The sequence below is a fragment of the Ursus arctos genome, unplaced genomic scaffold, assembly GCF_023065955.2.
Source record: "Ursus arctos isolate Adak ecotype North America unplaced genomic scaffold, UrsArc2.0 scaffold_24, whole genome shotgun sequence".
Taxonomy (NCBI): domain Eukaryota; kingdom Metazoa; phylum Chordata; class Mammalia; order Carnivora; family Ursidae; genus Ursus; species Ursus arctos.
In genome coordinates, this window is record NW_026622919.1 from 27166876 (window position 1) to 27189685 (window position 22810).

A 22810-nucleotide genomic window follows, 5' to 3' on the forward strand; every position below is an offset into this window, starting at 1 on the left:
TCGCATCTCCTCATAGAATTGTGTCATATTTGGGTGAATTATTTTTTTGCAAAACATTTAGAATAGTGTCTGACATTTTGAGATTGCTTTAGAAAGGTCTGCTATTAATATTCTCTTTAGAATGATATCTACAGTTTTTCTTATTTCCTCTCCTTAGTTTTCCATATCTGTTTATTTCTTTTGGCTGCACTTTCTGAGTGATTTCCTCAACTATACCTTCTGGTCATTTTATTGAGCCTTTCATTTGTAATATCGTATTTTTAATCTTGAGCTGTTTTTCCTGTCCCACACACTTCTCTTAGCACACTGTGCTTGTTTCATGGATACAATGTCTTTTCTTATCTCTCTGAGGATTTTAATGGGAGAGAATTCTGTTATACTTGCACACAGTTTACAGCAGCACAAGGCTTATTAGGAAAAAGAACTATCTCCTATATACCTCCATTTCTCACAACCCTAACCTACATGAATACAATGCTTACATGCTTAATACTTAAAATACCTTTCATTGCTTTTTTAAAATTTACCTGTGCATCTCTATAAAGATATTTGTACTGCTCCTTTTTTTATTGTTTTAGAAATTACCTACTCAATTCCTACAGAGAGTGTGAAAATTTCCTCCTCCATCATCCCTCACTGGACACACACACACACACACACACAATGACCTCTATCCAGATGTAGTTATAATTTTTGTTATATTGGTATTCAGTACATATATTGATGTGGCTAAACACATGCTATTTATAGATGAGCCATACAGTGCTCTATAATTATCTTTACTTTCAAGTGCAAATATTTATTCTCTCTACATATCCTAATCTTAATTATGTTATCATTTCAGTTTGTCTCCTTGGTTAAACAATAATTTTTTGGGTTTTTATTTTGTTTTGTTTTTTAATTTACTTATGACTCATCCCTGAATCTTCCCACCAATTATACAAATCACTTTCCAACCTTCTGGACATATCATACATATCATCATTTTGATCTTATTGTAGACATCTTTACTGGAATATCATGAACTATTCCATTCTGGAGATGTTCCTCCCCAGGCCTGCTGCATGGCCATTATGCTGGGATCTCCCTTCCTTCCTTCCATCTTGGGAGTTCCATTCATCTTGCAATGATTTCCTACATCTCAGAGTATGGTTAGTTTCCTCTCTCTTATTTGAAAATTAAGACCAACATAATAAATAAATATATGCAATTATTGTTTTTTAATGGAACAATCCAAACTAGTCAATTTTAAGTGATGTCCTCCTCTGTATCTAAGCCCAGCCCGGGCCCTCAGCTTTTTAGTGGCCCATTCTCAAACATAAACAGGTGGCCACATGTCTCTAGGCATCTGAGAAAAAAGATTGTAACATGAAAGAAAAAGGCCAAAACGATTACCAAGCAAATTTAGCTGAAAAAGAGACTAGGCAGAGGTAAAAATGTCATAATAGTGTCTCAAACTAAAAAAATCAAGACTTAGTAGCATTCGCCTCAAGAAGGGATCCATTTTTTTTTTAAGATTTATTTATTTATTTTACAGAGAGAAAGCATGCACGTGCGTGAGTGGAGGGAGGGGCAGAGGGAAAAGGAGAGAGAGAATCTCAAAGCAGACTCCCCGCTGAGTGCAGAGCCTGGGCTCGAACCCACAGCCCTGAGATCATGACCTGAGCCTAAATCAAGAGTCTGACACTCAACCAACTGAGCCACCCAGGCACCCCAAGAATGGATCCAGTTTTTAATGAGGCTTTAAGCTTATATTTGAGAGCTTCTCTAAGGAAAAAAAAAATTGAAACCATGGATTTAAAAATAAGTACAAAAGGGACTATTTACCTAGAATAAAAAAAGAAGAGGCCTTGCAAGGAGCTCATCCAAGTGAGAGGAACTGAAGCTTCATTATCATTAAAATAAATCAGCATTTGATGAACATGCTGTCTGGAGATAAGGAAATAAATAGCAAAATAAACATTTAAAAAGTCTGTGTTTTCTTCTTTTAATGGGGAATGAGAATGTTTTCTTGATTAATAAATTTTGAGTATATACATTTTAAAATGATGTACACATTTAATTTTTATGAAATCCTCTGAAGAAATGATCAGAAAATACATTTACAAACACAATAATAATGATATAAGGTAATTAACCAAAAGTAGTTAAGTCTAGGGAGACTCACTGAGTATGGACTAAGGAGAGCAGTCAGCCTAAATGTTTTACAAGAGTACCCCTGTATTACAGTCTTTTTTTGTTTTGGCTTTAACCTTAATCTTTATTGACTGATGATGCTTTTAAATCCTTATCCAGGAGTGGCAAAGCTGAAGTTAGAGTCCTGCCCAGGCAGGTGAAAGCAGACTGTGCCCATATAAAAATCATTATAATGCATTTCTCCTGCTCTTCTTGTAAAAGAAGCCAAAGGTTCCTTCCCCATGAAAGAGTTCAAAATGCAAACAGTTAAAAGTTCATTTGAATGACAGTATACTATATGTTGAAAAAAATCTCTAAGTTATTCCATTAGTGAATTAATTCCATTTGCTCTGTATGTATACACCTCAAAACAGTTATTTCTTGCCAGCCTGATTAGAAGTTAAAGAATTACTTAAATGTACCTTCCCTATTATACATATGTAACCTTGAGAGGTTCAAACTTTTAAAACTTGGTCAATTTCTTTTAAAGACATAAGTACAGCCTCTAATGCTAGTAATAACTTTTGAGGAATTTAGTAATAATTTTTATAACTTAGCAATAATTTTAGAGGCATAAATACATGCTCTAATTTGCAACATGAAAAGAAAAGGACAACATTTTCACTAAAGTATAAATGTTATATATTTCTAGCTGCACTTTATAAAATCACTCAGGGGGCGCCTGAGTGGCTCAGTTGGTTAAGCATCTGACTCTTGATTTTGGCTCAGGTCATGATCTCAGGGTTGTGAGATCGAGCCTCATCTTGGGCTCTACCCTGAGCATGGAGCCTGCTTAAGATTCTCTTTCCCTTTCTTTCTACCCCTTTCCCTCCTTTCTCTCTCCCTCTATAAAAAACAAACAAACAAAACAGTGTCCCCCCACTGGAAAAAACAAAGGAAACAAAAACAAGTGTATGGTTTTCCAATTACTATTGTACTAATATCCTGGCACATTTTATAAAACATTTTTACTTATTATTTTTCATATTAAAAAAATTTGGGCTTTATTTGCCCTGTGCTAAGGTATATCTAAGGTCTATACTGTTGTCAGACAACATTAGCTTATGCCCTTCAGTTCTTTTCTTGAGAAGAGTGAGTGGTTAGTGCTCTTTTCTCATCGGCACTTGACTCTGCCTTACTCTCTTCTAATAGCAAAACCCACTGAACTTTTCCCACTCAATATGTGCATTTTATCTGAAGATCCATTATATTCTCAATTTATTTTCATTTTTCTTAATTTTTTTTTTTTTTTAAGAGAGAGAAAGAACACAAGCCGGGAGGAACAGAGGGAAAGGAGGAGAGAGAATCCCAAGCAGGCTCCACATCCAGCACAAAGCTCAGTGTGGGGCTGTGGGGCTCAATCTCACCACCCTGAGATCATGACCTGAGTGGAGATCAAGAGTCAGATGCGTAACCGACTGAACCACTCAGGCACCTCTCAATTTAATTTCAATTCAAGCAGGAAATCATGACGAGATTCGCAGTTATGGAATTCAGCTCCAAAGTCCATGCTCATAGCCATGATCTTTTGTGTTATTTTCCAAATATTCTTTGTTACAGTTACATTTGGGATACAGGGTCAATTGCTAGATGCCTACGTTTCCCCCAGGTCTTCCTGAATTATTTGACTATAAAGAACAGGGTGTGATTTTTTAAAAAGTGGACGTTTTTTAAGAGCAGTTTTTAGTTGACGGCAATATCAAGCAGAAGATACATAGATTTCCCATCAAGCCTCTTTGCCTACATACACACAGCTTTTCCCACTATCAAAATCCAACACCAGAATGGTATGTTTGCTATAATCAACGAAACTACATTGTCACATCATAATCACCAACAGTCCACAGTTTATAGTAGGGTTCACACTTGGTGTCAATTTTATGGGTTTTGACAAATGTATAATGACATGTGTCCACCATTATTCTATCATACAGCAGGATGTCAATTTTGTCCATATAATTACTTCTCCTAGGGCACTTTGTGAGTGGGCTAATCTCCACTAAGATCCCCTGAATAAAGACCCCCTGCCAGCCCAGACTTCTAACTATGGCTTACTCCATTTTTCCTCATCTGTACTCTACTCACCTGGTAAGACTCCACTACTTCTTTTTATGTTGCTCTTACATTGAATTAGACTGACACTTCTTATGGTCTTTGAACATTGTGACTTACATCCCTTTCTCAACATCACATGTCTACAACGCAGTTTGGTCAGCTTCTGTTTGCACCCATCTGACTCCATCAGTCCTTTGGTTTGGGGTACTAACTACCTTTTACTTTTCATATATCAAAGTAGTTATGGAATACCTCTTGCCTGAATCTTGATATGGTCTTGAATACATAAGCAGTAAATTCAAGAGAACAGAAGAAAAAAATATCATTTATTTGGAAATTAAACTTACCTGGCATCTTTAGCATTTTATTGTGATCCCAGGACAAAGGAACACCATATTATTTCAGTAATAAACTCATATTGTATCTTAAGTACTGCTAGCTTGTTTGAACCGTGTGCACTCTTGAGAGTTGTCTCATCCAACAGGGCACGATATCATAGAGTCTTAGATTTGAGGGATCTTGAGGATTATACAGTTTTCTACATGTGTTGCATATGAAGATGTTGAACCTCATTGGTTAATGACAGTTGTCCAATATCATTCAGTTGATAGATAGAAGGACTAAATAGGAAGGCAATAGAAGGACTAAAATCTAGGTCTCCTTTTTCACGGTTTAGGGTCTTTGCCCTGTGTATTATTTATAAGGTAAATGGTTTGAAAAAGAATGCAGGCATGGAAGCAGGAGGTCAAAGGACTACCTTCCAGAGAGCCTGATGATATTAACTGTTTTCACTAAGGTTAAAATCTATGTGATATAATTAGAAATGTATATTTGGTCTTTGTTTCTAGTGCCTTCCTTTTAGAAGCTTCTAAAACACTTGGAATCTCCAGAGTAATGAGTGTCTGGTATACTAATGAGATGACTGGTGGCTGGGGACCACTAGTCACCTCCAATTGGGGGTTGATCATCAGAAAGACCAAGGCATGATTAGACGGTCAGAACATTTCAGCCCCATCCCCTGACTTCCAGGGAGGGAAGAGCGCCTGGAGGTCGAGTTCAATCATGAATGACTAATGGTTTAAACAATCTTGTCTGTGTAATGAAACCTCCATTAAAACAAAACAAAACAAAACAACACCCTGAATTCTGGGGTTTGGAAAGTTTTTGTGTTGGTGGATGCATCTGCATATTGGGAGAATGGTGCACCCTGAATCCACAGGGACAGAAGTTCCTGTGCCTAGGACCATTTTGTTGTTTGCCCCATATTTATCTGGCTATTTATTATGATCCTTCATAACAAACCAGTAACAGTAAATAATTATCAGAGTTCTGTGAGTAGTTATAGCAAATTATCAAACCCCAAAGGGAGGTCATGGGAACCCCTAATTTACGCTGGTCTTCAGTGTGGGAGGCTGGAACTTAGGATTGGTATCTAATGTGGAGGACAGTTCTATGAAAATGAACTTAAACATTAGAACCCTCCTTAAACTGTGGGATCTTGTGCTAATTCCAAGTAGTATCATAATTGAATTGTAAATCACTCACTTGGGGTCAGGGCAGTTGGAGAATTGACTGCTGTGGGGGGAAAAAAACCCACACATTTGGTTTCAGAACTGTTATAAATGAAAATGCAAGAGTCTGATTCTCAGAATTGCAGATTCAAAAAATATAACTTTATGAATATTCTACCATAGATCACACGCTAGGATGGCAGACACATGATAAAAATTTATATAAGACAGACAGGCATGTTGATTTCTTAATTTATAGTGGAATTTTCAATGATAAGAAACGGGTGTTCTTTATCCAGGGTTTCAAGGCATTTTTAAATTGAAAATTTAGAAAGTTATTTAAAAAATAATGTATCGAGTGGGTGTTGATCAAAAAGTAATTGGTGTTTACTTGTTTTGTAAAAGGTTTTATCATTAAGATGCATCTAATGTCTTCCACCTGAATAGACCCTTCATAGGTGATTTAACCCTACAAATAAAAAGAAGAATTTCAGGATTGTTGACTTGTTCATTGAGACCTTAATATACTATATATGTATATATATATATATCCTTCTATATATTACATATCCATATATATGTAATGAGAACACTCTGCTCTTTATTATAGGAAAGCTCTTTGTTGGACTAAAAGTAAATAAATAAAAAAGAAGACATTAGTGTATCAATAGGTGTTTTTTTTTTTTAATGTGCAAAACCCTACTTAGAAGGGTATTATGATTACTCATTATTTCAAGCAAAGGCAGTGTGTATGCACAAGTGCTAAATCTTACCATGTGTCAGGTCTACTCATGGTAAATATTAAGTCAGTGCAAGCTATTGAAAAGGGATGGTGCTATTTTGTAATGTTTTATTTAATATTAATTATAATGAAGAATGAAAATCTGCATAGTGTATACAAGTAAGGTTTTATTAAAACCAAGTTCAGATTTATAGATAAGGGCACGATTGTGTTATGAGATTGCTTCAGTTTTTAACTGAACCACTGTGCTTATAAATAAAAAGTAAGATTGCATTCCTTTCTTGCTAATGAAGAACACTGCAAAGATTAAAAAAAAAAAGGATGATTTGTTTGGATAATTGATAACTATTTAGCTGACTCTCCCTCCTAAAGCTCTGACGGGAGATTGTACAAAATGCTGAATCCTTTTTCTATCCTTCACGTTGTAGCAGCAGATGTGCCCAGCCATTATTAGGAATGGAAAAATACTAATCAGTGTGGCCTGCTTCCCAACTTGCCCCCAGAGCCAGCAAGGAGCACCAACACTGCGTGAAAAACAGTGCCATCTGTCCAGCAGTCAAACCCCACCTAAGATTTTGGATGGAACTAACCATGGCATGTGTATAAAAGACTTTAAATAAGACAAATTATTCTTGAACCCAAACCAAGGCACTTATTAGACAAATGCCTCAATGTTATTGTGAAAAGTCAGCTTCTCTTACATTAGTGTTCTCCCACCAGTGACTCTGGCTGTTTCACATATCCCACCTCATGTGTCTCTGTGTTCCCTCTCGAGTGTTTTGTTTAAAATCAGAATACACTGCCAAGAAATGAACAGTAATTCTATGATTTTGGCCCCTGGCTCACTCTACCTTTACTCCCTCTCTCGCTAGGACACTAAATCCAGAGGGTAAACCACACTGCTGTTAGTGTGGTTTTTTAAAATGTGTATTTGACCAAAGTAAAACCTGTTTAAGTTCTCCAGTGTCTCCTCCCCCTTTCACCCCTACTATACCTGTAGAAGATTTCACATACTTTAGCTTCACGTGTAAATGTCATAAAGTGGTCCTTACTTACCAATCAAAAATTTTAAAATTGAAGAGCAGTAATATTAATTATTTATGGTTTATCTGCAAACACTGAGCCACAAAGACTCTTTGTCTTTATAAAACCTTTCTGTCTGGTGTGCTCAGAGAGGGTTTCCATGGGTCTTCTTAACTAAATGGCAGATGGCAGGGAAATCCAATCATCTGTCCTTCATGTTTATCCATCTATCTATCTATTATCCAGCTATCAACTCTCTCTCCAGCTACCTGCATATTTTAATATCAAAATAGATAAAGATCTTAAATGTGACTGTAATATAGTATTGTTCTTGACTCCAAAAGCAAGTGGAGTAATATAAAATGGTTTAAGAAAAACAATTTTCTTAAATTATGTGCTTTTGAACAAACAGGTATACACAGTATATGTAGAAAGGATCAGAGGTAACACCTTGTGCACAATATCTGAATATCTTTGTTAAATATAGAAATACAAAAGTCAACATTCTATCTTATTTCCATGATCAGTTTAGGAAATGATCCTCTAAAGGGATTAATCAAAATGAAATATTCAAAATTTTAATACACTTTGACCCAATGATTTTATTTCCTATAATCTTTTAATTAAGACAAAATTGCAATACTGAAAAAAAGTTTTATACGCAATAGTATTTAATGCACCAAAAAATAATTATATAACCATATAATGGAATACTATTAACTCATTAAAATTTTAGAGAAAATTATAATGTCACTAAAACACGAATATTATAGTGAAACAAAGTTTTAAAATTATATATGACATATATCTCAATTTTACAAGTATATCCAGAATTGACTGAAAGAAATTACACTAAACTATTAACAGTGGTTGCATTGTGTAATGAAATGTGAAATTTTTACTTGTTTTTATCATTAACAGTTTTTTAAAGTTATCTTTAAAGTGTGTACAACTTTTATATTTGGAAAAAAACAACTCCATTTTGGGGTGCCTCGGTGGCTCAGTCGTTAAGCATCTGCCTTCAGTTCAGGTCATGATCCCAGGGTCCTGGGATCCAGCCCCACATCAGGCTCCCTGCTCAGGAGGAAGCCTGCTTCTCCCCCTGCTCGTGTTCCCTCTCTTGCTGCCTCTCTCTCTGTCACATAAATAAAATCTTTAAAGAAAAAAAAACAAAACAACTCCATTTAAAGAGGAGAATTACGTAGAATTGAGGGAATGAGGCAATTCAACATCAGCCCTTAGAGGGTTCAACTATTACCTGTTATAGTCTTCCCAAGATTTTTCTCCTCTAAATTTTATTTAAACAGTTTAACAAACATACCAAGTTTGGTCTTGTTAGATTTTACAGTTTCATTAGCTTATAAACAAATCAGCTGGCAGTTTGGTCTGGGAACATGTAACAGCTGCCTTATTGGTAGGTAACTTATTAAAGTGCTTGGTAAATGATCTCCCAACAAATTAAAACTGCACGTTCTTCTCATTATTAGAATTCCAAACATATACAGAGACTCCATCTTATCCAAACAGACAAATCAAAGGAATACTTAAATTAACTTTTATTTTTCACTTGAGCCTATGCTTTGTTTGAACTTTCCACAATTTCTGAGGTAATTGAGATTTTACTGAGCATTTTCTTGTTAAAAATTGAAGAGATCATGTAATTTTGATATTTCTCTACAGAAAATGTTTAGCCAACATTAGCAGTCAACTGTTATGAAAGCTTTCATTTGAAAACCTAAAGGAGTTTTGGACATTTGATTCATCACAACAAACTGAGTGTACTTATTCAATCAGCTACTCCTCTCTGATTATGCGGGTCAGCTTCACGTCCCAGCTAATACGGAAACAGACCATAAACAATTGCCCCTAAATGGTCCAACAAAACACAGATTTGCAAAAGAGAAAATTACGTATTGGGATCAAACACCAAAGCTCAAAACCTTATAAAATAGAACGTCTCCATTCAAATCTTATGAAAACCTGTTCTTTTATTTAGAAGTGCATCCACATGTGTTTTGCTGTATATCAATTGAAGAAATATAATAATAGTAGTAACAATGACCACTTATTGGGCATTTAGTGTGTCCCAGTATCTATACTATTGCATCATTGATGGGTTTAAAAATACTAAATGAATTATTACATTTAATTTTCAATAAATGTTATTGAAGCACAGCATATATACAGAAAAATACATGCCCAAAGTGAAGAGCTCATGATTTTTCACAAAATATACACACTCTTTAACAATCAGCAATATTAAGAAGTAGAGCATCAGTAGCACCCTTGAAGCAACCAAATGCTGTCTTCCAATCGTTAACTCCTCTGCTATAGTAACTGCCCTTCTGATTTCGATCACCATAGAATATATATGATCTATGATTGTGTGAATTTATTTTTCATTCAACAATGTGCTTAAGAAATTCATTCATGTTTTTTTGGGGCACCTGGGTGGCTCAGTCGTTAAGCGTCTGCCTTCGGCTCAGGACATGATCCCAGGGTCCAGGGATCGAGCCCCATATCTGGCTCCTCCGCTGGGAGCCTGCTTCTTCCTCCCCCACTCCCCCTGCTTATGTTCCCTCTCTCGCTGGCTTTCTCTCTCTCTCTCTGGCAAATAAATAAATAAATAAATAAATCTTAAAAAAAAAAAGAAATTCATTCATGTTTTTGTGTTTAGACATAATTTTAAATTCTTATTTCTTCTAGTACTTCACTGAATAAATACTACATAGGTGACTTATCCACTCTCCTAAGTGATGAACACTTGAGTATTTCTACAATTTTGGCTTAAAGTGATATGTTACTATGAACATTCATACATGTTCAACTTTAGTAGATACCTTAAGAGATTTCTAAATGGTTGTATCAGTTTACACTTCTACCATTGGCACGACATCAACCTTTGGTACTATTTACCTTTATATATCAAGGGTTGAGAACTTTTATCTCTTTTTTGAAGTGGAGCCTGTTCAAGTTATTAAGTGTTTCCGTTTACATATATATACTACAGATATATATATATATATATATATATATATGGATATATACAGATATGTGTGTATATATATATACACATACACACACTCTATGGCTTTCTATTCCTTAAATGTTATATTTTAATACATAGGAATTCTTAGTTAAATGTAGTTAATTTTTTTTCATATTTTGGTATTATGGCTCTGAATTGTGTCCTGATAAAGATGTCTTTACCTAGTCTAAGATCATGGAGATATTCTATTACCTTATCAAAGCTTTATTCTTTTACCTTTTATATTTTAAATGTACAGTAGGAATTTTTTTATATATGGTGTAAAACTTTTACATACTCCATGATATTTTTATATGGATAGGGAAAAATATAGATTGATATTTATAGGGAGGTATTGAAAAGGTCATTCTTTCTCTGTCCTACAGTTTCATATTAGTCACAAATTAAATGATTGCATATGCATGTTCTGTTTCTGGATTCTCTTTAATTCTATTGGTCTATTTATTCTGTGCCAAGACTACTGTCTTTACTGTTGTTTTATAAATGAGTGTCAATACCTGCTCATGCAAATGGTCTAGTTTTATTCTCTTTCAGGTGATGATCTTTTCTGTTATTGGCTCTTTACGTTAAAATTTTAGAATCAGCTTGTCAGTATTGATAAATTGTCAGTGGTAGGACTTTGAAGGGTTTTTAGTGAATCTACAAAGAAATGGAGGAGGGTGATTAACAACTTTACAATATTGAGTCTTCCAATGTGTGGGCATGATTTATACCACAATTTGTTTACAACCTTTCCCCCTCTTTCAGTAACTTCTAAGGATTTCTGTGTAGCAGTTTTGTATACATTAAGATACAATGCACATTTATCTTACTAATTCTAGGTGTTTGAATTTTAATGCTACTACGAAGAGTATCATCAAATATTATATTTTGATTAAATATAGAAATTGTATTTTTCTGATTCCATGTAGCATGAAATACTAAGTGTCAAGTATTATAATACTGACTGTAAATGAACTTTAATGAATTAAGGATATATGTTGCCAGATCAAGAGAAAACTCTAGGCCACCTTTGCATTCTGTGTGATTCTAAATTTTTGGCATTTTAAATATATCATGTAATTGTCCTTTGTGTTGCATTATTTTTGTAGAGAATCTAGCTATTGGATTTATTATTGTTTCATTGAAGTACAGTATTGTTTTCTTCCCTCTGGTGACTCTTTTGAGTAGTTTCTTTCTTTCTTTCTTTCTTTCTTTCTTTCTTTGACTGATTTGACATGGATTGATTTGGTATTTACATTGTTTGGGGTTTATACTCCATCCTGGATTTGTTGCTGTAAGTCTTTCATTAATCTTAAAAAAATCTTTGTATCTCTTCAAATATTGCTGTTCTAAATTAAGTCCTTCTCTTCTTCCTTTTAAAGAGTCCTATTATGGAGGCTCCTGGGTGGCTCAGTCGGTTAAGGGTCTGCCTTTGGCTCAGGTCATGATCCCAGGGTCCTTCTCCCTCTTCATCTGCTGCTCCCTCTGCTGTGTTCTCTCTCTCTCTCTCAAATAAATAAAATCCTAAAAAAAAAAAAAAAAAATACTCCTATTATGGGGCACCTGGGTGGCTCAGTCATTAAGCCATCTGCTTCCTAGGATCTAGCTCTTCGTCCACCTCCCTGCTCAGTGGGAAGCCTGCTTCTCCCTCTCCCACTTCCCCTGCTGTGTTCCCTCTCTTGCTGTCTCTCTCTCTGGGTCAAATAAATAAATAAATATTTTTTAAAAAGTTTTCTATTACAAATATGTATATTTTTTCTCCCACTGTATTCTATTTGTTTGTTTGTTTTTTTCTGTATTTTCTGCCATTTTTGACCTTTATGCTTTTGTCAGGATATTTTCTACTGAACTATTTTTCATATAAATAATCCTCTCTTCTACTATGTCTGTTGTATTCTTAAACCCAATTATTGAGTTTTATTGTGTTTTTTATTCTAGAAATTCCTTCTTTTATATATAATTAATTTGAACACAATTTGATCTACCTGTGAGTGTGTTTTTGTTTTGGTGTTTTCTTTTTATTTTGATACAATTTGAAAATTTCAGAAAAGTTGCAAGAACAGTATAAAAAACCATTTATCCCTGAACCATTTGAGGGTAAATTTCTTGCCACCGTAGTACTCCATTACCACCAAATACTTCAGTGTGTTTTTCCTACATACAAGTGCATCCCCTACATAATCACAATGCATCCATAAAAATAAAAAAAAATAAAAAAAAAAATATATATATATATATATAGGTACACAACAACAATCTAATTTATAGTTGCCCAAATAATATCCTTTGTAGAAAAAGTTTCCAACCCAGAATCATGTTTCGCATTTAGTGCCCATTCTCTGTGGTCTCCTTTAATTTGAAAGAGTATTTCTAAATTTTCCTGACTTACATGACCTCATCACTTTTGAAAATGATCAGCCAGTTATCTTGAAGAATGTCCCTCAGGTGGAATTTATGTGCATCAGATTTGAGTTATGGGTTCTCAATAACTACATCATAAAACCAATGTCGTGTTCTTCTCATTGTCACTTCTCTACTACTACACAATTTTGATTTGTCTTATTTCTGATAATATTAATTTTAATCACTTGATTAAAGGTAATTAAAATGTTTATCCACAGCAAAACTACTCTTTTTCTTTTCGTAACTAATAAATACCCTGTGGGGAGGTATTCTGAGACCCTGTAAAAATTCCATTCCTCATCAGATTTTTACCTACTAATTTACTTACTTTTACAGACTTTTACCTACTCATTTGACTGTCAGTGTTTCTGGCTAAACTAATTATTTCTATGATATTTGCCAAATTGTGATTTCTCTAACTTGACCATTCTTATTACATGTATAGTTGCATTCTTCTGTGAAGAAAAATGTCCTTTTCTGCATTTACTTTACCACTTATTTACTTACTTTACTTATCCACTTGTTTATACCAATGTAAACTTTTTGTCTGATTTTGTTCACTGGATTATAATCTGATACCATCATTACTTATGCCAATGTTCAGGTTTTCTCAGATTTAGTAAGTGGAGTTCATTTCAAGCTGATTTGTGTGTCTTTTTCTTTGAGGTCTCACCTACTTTCTAGCATAAGATCTTGTGCTTTCCTGCCTTTGTCCTACTATAAATCATTTCTCTATAAACTTCTAAGATCCTTGAAGGAAATCAACAATGCAGGCATGCTGAGTGCTCACTGACATTGAGATGTCTCTGCTCCTAGGTCCTCTCAATGGACAGAGAGAATATAAATATAGATATGCATATGTATATATGTACACATTCCCATATGTTTATACACATATAAATGTGTGCCTAAATACATGTGCATTATATATATCACACACATATGAATATAAAATGCATAATATAGATATAACAGATATTTTTATTTTACCTTTATACATATATACATGTGTGTATGTGTATATATATACATACACACATGCATATTACTCAGAAACACATACTTCCATACTCACACATTTATATGAACTATGAGTTCACACCAATTGTAATTTAATACTTCTAATTATAATTTAACACCACAGGAGTCTTTTGGCTTTTCCCCTTCCTATTTTTATAATTTGTTTCTCTGACAGTGAGAAGCCTGGCTGACATCACTCTCAGTTTATTTACTTAATTGATCAGCCCCCGTTGTATTTAACAAACATCTGTCTCCACCACCGCCTCCCAGTGAAGAGGCTTCCTCACACTCCTCAGGCCCTGATGCTCTCATCTGCATAGTACCCTGCTCACCTTGCTTTTGCTCTGGTGCCTCATACTGGACTACAAGTTGACACTCCCACTGCAGTAGGCACCTTTCCTCCTCATTCCATTGGGCTTTGACATCACTGCTGCAATTGCCTTTAGTCCTGTACAGACACCCCCTTGTTCACTAAGTCTTTGACAGGTTCCTCTGGGCCCTCCACCCCTAGCACAGGCTCTAGTAATCCGTTCTGAGCCACAGACCCAGACCTTGGAAGGTTCAGTCCAACTCTTGCTCTCCCTTGTTTCTAGGGTGCAGCATTTAAGGAGTATTTAACCTACTATATCCCTCCTCCTTGGCAGGTCTGAGGTCCACTTTTTCTCCCTGGAGGAGTACAAGACTATTAAAACTTCTGTTTAGACTTTCAGCCCCTTTCTGCAGGATTTCTTAAGCCCTCACACTGCATCTTATGTATGACAAATGCCTCCATGGGCAAACTTAGAGTGTCTGCCTTGCTTCTCTGCCTCACTTCCTTTAAGTCCTCCTTGCTCTGAAAGCCCCAAATTCCAATTTCTACCATCCCAATCTTGTGAAATTGTCAAAAGTTCTGCTGGCTTTTGCCTGGATTCTGAATCTTATGCCACTGTGTAATTAATTCGCTGACTATCCCAGAGAGAAAATCAGCATGCAGAATTCAGGGCTCCCCTTAATAAATTTCTTTTTCTCAGAGATCTTGGCCTTCAACCCCTAACCCATTTGGCAGCTTTCTAACACATTGAAAAGTATACATTTTTTATTCAGCTTTTCTAGTTGTTCTGGGTGAGGGTGTTGGTCTGCTACAAGTTATTCCATCATAGTCCTGTTTCGAATAATTTTTACAAAACCCGATGGGATAAGTTTTATAGCAGACATTTTAAAAGATAAGAGAACTCAGATATAGGAATGTACTATAACCATGGGCACAACGTCAATGACTAGCAGAACTAGATCTCAACTTCAGTTCTGTCTGATTTTAGAAGTATTGTTGTTAATACTGTACCTTTTATCACCATAAATTAGTGTCTGCACGTATCTACATTTATACTAGATTTTCAAGTAGTCTATGTTAAATAGTCCACAACCAAAGAGGAAAAGTTAACGAAGTAAAAGAAAGGGGGGGGGGGACACCATTCATTTTGAACTGACTCAGAAACACAGGTGATGCACTTCCTCGTCCCTCAGGCCTCGTCTCCATCAATTTCTTCACTTGGCTCTATTGATGGTGGGGAGGATAATGCTTTGTTGAGAAACAGTTGGCCCGTATGCTGGAGTATGTTTAACAGCATCTCAGGCCTCTACCCACTGGATGCCGGCAACATCCCCCATGGTGACAACCAAAAATGTCTCCAGACAGTGCCAAATGGCCCCTGGGAGATAAAGTGACCCTAGGTTGAAAACTACTGACCTAAACTAAAAGATAATTTTGAATAGGGCAGGTCATTTATATCAAACGCCTAATATGTTCCCTCTTGTTGGTTGAAATTGAAAAGTACAACTTAATTTGTTTTTCAAATTCCCACTAAATCTGGAGGGCCATAAAACTTAAATTCGATCAGATACATGCAGTGGGATCTGCACACTCAGAAGTAAGACGAAATAGATGAGAAACGGTGGCAAGTGCATTACTGGTTGTGTCCTTCCCTGAATAGAAATCTATAAAACAATAAATACGCTGCCAAGTTCAGCATAGCTTAGCCTTGTCTTCCATAATTCCCCACAGTGTACTTAGAGGAAAAGAATTTAATTCCTATTGAACTTTTATCCAAATTTAGTAAAAAGCAATATAAATCTTTCTCTGGCCCTCTGCTATTCCCCTACCTGCCACATCATCACTCTTGCTTGCCAGCGTGAAGAGTTTGGCTTTGTTTTCAAGAGGGTAGGAAGCTGTCACTTATGCTGCAATTATGAAAAATGTGCTCTGAGTTTATTTCAACAAAGCAGGAGTAGGATCCTGACATAGGCAAGAACTTTTCAACTTGGAATCAGCTCAACTGCCAAATAATTACGTGTAGTTCCTTCAGGATATCAACTTTTGTTTACTCACCTTTTTCTTTCTAACCCCAATACAGTGCCTAATATGTAGTGAAACAAATATACTAGTGTCCCCCCCCCCCCCACCTCCATCTGTGGTTTTGCTTTCCATGGTCAACCAGGGTCTGGAAGCAGATGATACTCTTTCTGACAAATTGTCAGAAGGTTCACAGCAGCCTAATGCTGCATCACATGTCTGTGTCATTCACCTGACCTCCTCTCATCATGGAGGTATTGTATTGTCTCACAGCATCACAAGAGGAAGAGAGAGTGCAGTATAGGAAGATATTTCTAAAGAAAGAGAGAGACCGAATTCACATAACTTTATTATTACAGCATATTGTTCTAGCTGTTCTATTTTATTATTATTGTGAATCTCTTACTGCGCCTAATGTATAAATTAAACTTTATCATAGGTATGTATGTATAGGAAACAATATAGCATATGTAGGGTTCAGTACTATCCAGGGTTCTAGATATCCACTGGAGATCTTGGAACATATCTTCTACAGATAGCGAGGGACTACTGTACCAGCTAATATCTATCGAGTACTTTCATAACTAAAATGAATAAATAAATAAATAAAAAAGAATATATTACCCATATTGATTTTGAGAAAAAATATATTAATTTACACACAAACACACACACACACGCACATGCACTTAGGACACTTTAATGTGACTGCAAGATTCTCCTTTTAAGGGGCACCTGGGTGGCTCGGTTGTTAAGCATCTGCCTTTGGCTCAGGGCATGATCCCAGGGTCCTGGGATCGAGCCCTGCATCAGGCTCCCTGCTCTGCTAGGAGCCTGCTTCTTCCTCTCCCACTCCCCCTGCTTGTGTTCCCCCTCTCGCTGGCTGTCTCTATCTCTGTCAGATAAATAAATAAAATCTTTACAAAAAGAAAAAAAAAAAAAGAACTCATGGATTGTCTTGGTGGATTCAGGCTGTAAGAGAATACCACAGACTGGGTGTCTTTAAACAACAGAAACTTATTTCTCACAGCACTGAAAGTTAGACGTCCAAGATCAGGGTGCCAGCATGGTTGGGTTCTGGTGAGAGTCCTCTTTCATGTTACAGGTGCCCATTCTCTCCTTGTATCCTCAAATGGCAGAGAGCAGAGAGAAGCAAGTTCTCTCTTAGGATTCTTACAGGGGCACCAATCCCATTCATGAAAGTTCCATCCTCCTGACCTCAAGCTAATCCTAATTACCTTTCAGAGGCCTGACTTCCTCATACTATCGCCCTTGGGGGAAGGGTTTCAACATATGAATTGTGAGGGGGACCACAAACATTCAGTCCCTAACATGGATATTTGGGTTTGGGTTCAACCACATTCTACTGCTTGCATTTCATTATATTTGCCTTTTCATGACTTTGCCTGTACTGTTTCCCTTGCTGGAAACATGTTAAACCTTCTTAAAAGTGTTTGTTTTGGGGGCGGGTTGTTTTGTTTATTAAATCCATGATTAAATGTACATTTTCCTGGTAAATTTCCTGATGTCATTACCCTGAATTAGATTTCTTTCCTAGGAACTCCAACTGAATCCTCTTTGGAAGTTAACATGGCATTCATCATACTGACTTTCAATTGGTAGTGTAATACATTTAATTTAATTAGTAGCATAACTAACAATTTAATGAATAGATACATTTCACCTTATATTTCACATATCTTGAAAGGCAGAAAATAAGTCAAATACATAAAAATATTCAATGCTCTGTGAACAAACAAGGTGTAAGCCATGCCATGTTATCTAATTCTCAACCTGGTACCATCCTAACAAAATTCCACAGCAGAAATTTTTCTCTCAGCCTTTAAACTTAGGATTTTTGCCTGACATATATCATTCATGGATCATTACTCTGCTGGTATCAGAACTGACTCATTAAATTCTCAGCTAAGGGGTGTTTGTACTTACATATCTACAAAAGTAATTTGGCTAGTTGTGCAGTAAATATTTACCTGCAGGGGCCTAAAATTGCCAATGTTTATAGGCTTGGGCAATTGATGTCACTTCCGGCATTTACAGTGATCACATTTTGCAGGGTAAGCTGAATTCTTTTTTTTTTTTTTTTTTTTTTAGATTTTATTTATTTATTTGACAGAGAGAGACAGCGAGAGAGGGAACACAAGCAAGGGGAGTGTGAGAGGGAGAAGCAGGCTTCCAGCTGAGCAGGGAGCCCGACGTGGGGCTTGATCCCAGGACCCTGGGATCATGACCTGAGCAGAAGGCAGCTGCGTAAGGGCTGAGTCACCCAGGCGCCCCAAGGTAAGTTGAATTCTTAACCACTTCCTAACTTGAAGGTACCTTTTGGACTATACCGAATCCAATAGTCTTTCCCAGAGAAACTGGGTAATGTTAGTGTGTTGAAATTCTAGTATTAACTAAAATTTTCTCTTGGTATTTAATAAATTAATACCTCTATAACCTAATTTGCAGCCAATGGCGGCTTTAAGGGCCCTTCTCTCCTGGAAGGGGCAGGTCCCGCTGTGCTGTAGAGATAACCCCTTGCAAAATAAATGGCACCCGGCAACTATTTTCAACCAAACTACTGCCTCCTAGGGTGAGATGTTTACATTCTTTTATTTATTTATTTATTTTACCCAAATTATAAGATTTCTCTCCTTGCCTTTAATCAATTTTGAGGAAAGTTCAAAAGATATTCAAACTATGCTGCTTTTTTCTCAGGTGTATTTCAAAATCAAAGATGTTCTCTATCTCTTCAGAGATGGCAAAGAGAGGGTAGAATACCTTTCTGCAGTTGGCCTGAGAATCAAGCTCTCTCTCCTGGCTCTAATAATTTATTCTTATGTAGATGCTCACATTAATGATAATCATTTTTATTATGAGCCTTGAGCAGCAAAATTTATATTTATTAGACATTTTTAATTCCATGTGTCACACAGCATCCAGAAGAGTCACATGGAATGAACAGCACAAGGCACACAGACACGGAAGGAGCACATAGCATACAGCACTCTGTATGAAGTGCTGTTCTCTCTGAAACCCTTCAGGGCCTTCTCTTTTTATTAGAGGTATGGTTTTAACTCACTTGGTTCCCTCAACTCAGTGAGAGGTTTATGATCTCTCTCTCTCTCTTTCTTTTTTTTTTTTTTTAACATCTCCTTCATAACTAAATAACTATATGGTAAGATTTATTCAAACTAAGCTAAAATTACTCTCATTTGGCAAGAGACCAAGTCTTAATAAAATAACATGTTTGAACACTTTTAGTACCTGGATGCACTAAATACTCACAGAAAAAAATTGGCAGTTTTCCCACAGAGGAACTCTGAATCTGTTATTTATTATTGCTTTAAATAAATGCCATATGCACACTTAGGCAAATAATATTCCACATCAATGCCAAGATAGAGTGTAGTCCAACTGGGGATTTGGGAGCTTTCATATCATTGGCTGCCTTATTTCCAGATCATAACCTTGACTTAGCCTCATGTCTTAGGGGGTTCAAATCTACTAACCATTCATGTTAGGAAATGTGTGTTGCTTCATGTGACTCGAATTGACATCAAACAAATGTTAAAGGATATGTGGTGAGCTCCGACACCCAGTTCTAGATTTTCCTCACAAGGAAAACAGTGATAACTCTTTCTTTTAATGGCCAAAGTATAAATAATCTAGAATAATCTTTTTCCCACCAAGATACATAGCAGGAAAAAACAATTAACATAATATTGAGTTGTCGGTAACCTTAAGTTAACTTGTACTAAGGAAATTTGTATCAGAAATCACAGGGTTGACTTAAATTTAGAGAAAAGAGAAGTATGTGAAACTTAAAGTCTTTTTAGTGGGAAACAGCTTTCCGTATATGTAATCGAGAGTCACAACTTCATTGGTACATAATAAGTACAAAGTCATCCTCTCCTGCTGTAGATATTCCAGGGTGTGTGTACATATGTATGTGTGGATTGATGGGTGCATATAATAGTTTTGTAGATTATGACTACAGTTATTCTCAACAAGTACTTTGGATAGCTTCCCTAAAATTCTTAAGTAAACAAAACAAAACCTTAGTTCTGTGCAACCATATGTACCTGTATATACGTGCATTCACAGACACACACACTCCTGCTTTTGTTGGATAGTATTTATATATGTATTAAAGAATGGAGTTTCTGCTGCCCTAAGTAGGAAGCCTAGTTAAGCACCACTTCTTGCAAAAAGTATGTCTGAGTATGACACATAAATAGCACAGTTATTAAACATACCAGCTTTGGAATTAGACTCAAAGGTTCCAATCCAGCTTGCAACATACCAGCTGTATGACTGTTGAAAATGACATTTCTTCTCTAATTCTTAGCGTTCTCATGTTATAAAAGTGTTAATAATGTACTACCCCATAGAGTTGTCATGATGATTAAAAGAAATAATGTCACACAAAGTACTTATTGGTGTTCAAATTAATTAGTATCTGAACTAGAATACTCAACAAATGTTTAATATAATAATAACTAAAACTATTACTTCAATAATGATTAAAGGAATGCAAGATGTACTCTCTCATCCCATGAAAAATATTTCACTATTAGCTTGTGATTTCACCTTTACCTAGGTATTTTTATGTTATTAATTTTTTCATTTATTCTTAGAAGACTCATTGAACCCTTCTACTCTCCTTTTATTGTGCTGGCACATGGGGTAGGATGGTGGTCAAAATAGACGTAGTCTTTTTCTTATAGAGCTTTCAAAGTGGCAGGGAGAAAGAGATAATAATTATGTATATACATGACTAGAATGATGATAATGGCCAAAAATTCAAAGTGAAGTTGTTAAGAAAGTATTTACGAGGAAGATCTATTCTGATTTGAGATACAGTCACAAATACAAAACATTATATACAATATTTGGGGCATATTTATACCAAAATACCTAAAGTATTTGTTCACCTGAAATATTTGTTTATCAGCAATTCAAATTTAGAGAGACTTGTCCAAGAAGAATTAGTTCCTGAGTTGAGAACTGTAGAATAAGAAAGCATCTTGTCAAGGCAAAAGGGGTGCAGAATGCTGGAGCTTTTCTGAGGTAGAAGAGGCAGCACTTGCCAATACTCTGAGGTGGAGGGAGCATTAGTGCATTTTAAGAATTGATGGTGCAGTAAAGCTGGGACTCAGAAAAGACAGGTGGTGTTCCACAGGGCTAAAGACATAGGCAGGTCTAGATAAGCAAGAATCATTTTTTAAATTTATTTATCTTTATTTATTTATTTGTGAGAGAGAGAGTGAGAGAGAGAAGGGGCAGGGGGAGGAGCAGAGGGAGAGGGAGAACAGACTCCCTGCTGAGCAGGGAACCTGACATGGGGCTCGATCCCTGGACTCCAGGATCATGACCTGAGCTGAAAGCAGATGCTCCACCAACTGAGCCACCCAGGCGCCCCAATAAATAAGAATCTTCATCCATACTTGATTGGAAATCACCAGAAAGTTTTAAGCATTAGAGTAGCATCAGGCATGCTAGTCACAGGAACCTTTCCAATATCACCTCTATTGCTTCTGACACGCAGCCCTTCTTGGCAGGGTTGCTCTAGGGTGCACTTATGGATCAGGCGAAGCCTTCACAAAAAGATCAAGGAAAGGGCTACCAAATATGCGAATGCAAATAACCATGTAGCACAGACAAGCCTATTGAAGTGCTATGATGGAAAGTGGAGAAGTGCTGAGTTCCAGGGCTGACATGACTGCCTCAGGTATTATGAACAACTCTGAGATTGCTGTGGACATATATTTATGGTTATATTCAGTTAGCATTTTCACCAGGATAATTGTCAAAAGACATGTATGTTTCAAAGACTTTTGATACCCATCATCAAATTCTAAGGTAGTTATTTTTTATGTTAAAACGGTGTGAGGGATGTAGCGATGTTTTGCCCTCATTTAGTTTATGAAGGGCATTTTGTTATACTGTTTAGTGTCCAGTGACAACTAACATGAAGTATTAGAAAAGGGACAGATTCTCGAATCACACTGTCCTGGGTTCGAATATTGGTCCTGCCGGTTCTTACCCCTATGATCACAGGAACTAGTTAGCTAAATTATATAGGGATCTTAGTTCATTTTTCCTGGAAGTATTTTTATGTTCTTAATATTAACTTCGGTGAAAAAAATTTTAATTGCATTTACTTTTACGTATATAGCTATGTTACATAAAGACATCTATAGGAAACCAACAAAGAAATGTAAGTAAGCCATTTCTCATTAACCAACTTAGGGAAACGAGAACAAATCTGTAGTTAGAAACACACAAAGCAGAGATAATATACTGGCTTAAATGAGACTTTAAACTTAAAGCATTATACAAACAATAGCTATTATTAAGTTGCAGGGGTTATGAAGCAGTAGGCTGCTTAAGTTAAAAAATTGAAAAAAAGAAAAAGAAAAACTCAAATCCTGAATGTCCTATTTGTGGAGAAAAACAGCTAATATTTTGAAAGATTATTGCGTAGGCAAAACTTGGTGAGAGGATGTTGGTTCTAA

The 22810-nt window shown here is 36.0% G+C and overlaps 1 long non-coding RNA gene across 1 annotated transcript in view; it reads left to right on the top strand.

Annotated features, from left to right (window-relative positions):
- Positions 1 to 22810, top strand: part of LOC123001803 (uncharacterized) — a 186150-nt gene that overhangs the window by 29788 nt on the left and 133552 nt on the right. Inside the window, exon 3 of the long non-coding RNA XR_008961204.1 lies at positions 18402 to 18587. This is a non-coding gene — a long non-coding RNA (uncharacterized LOC123001803). The remainder of the gene's footprint in view (positions 1 to 18401; positions 18588 to 22810) is intronic.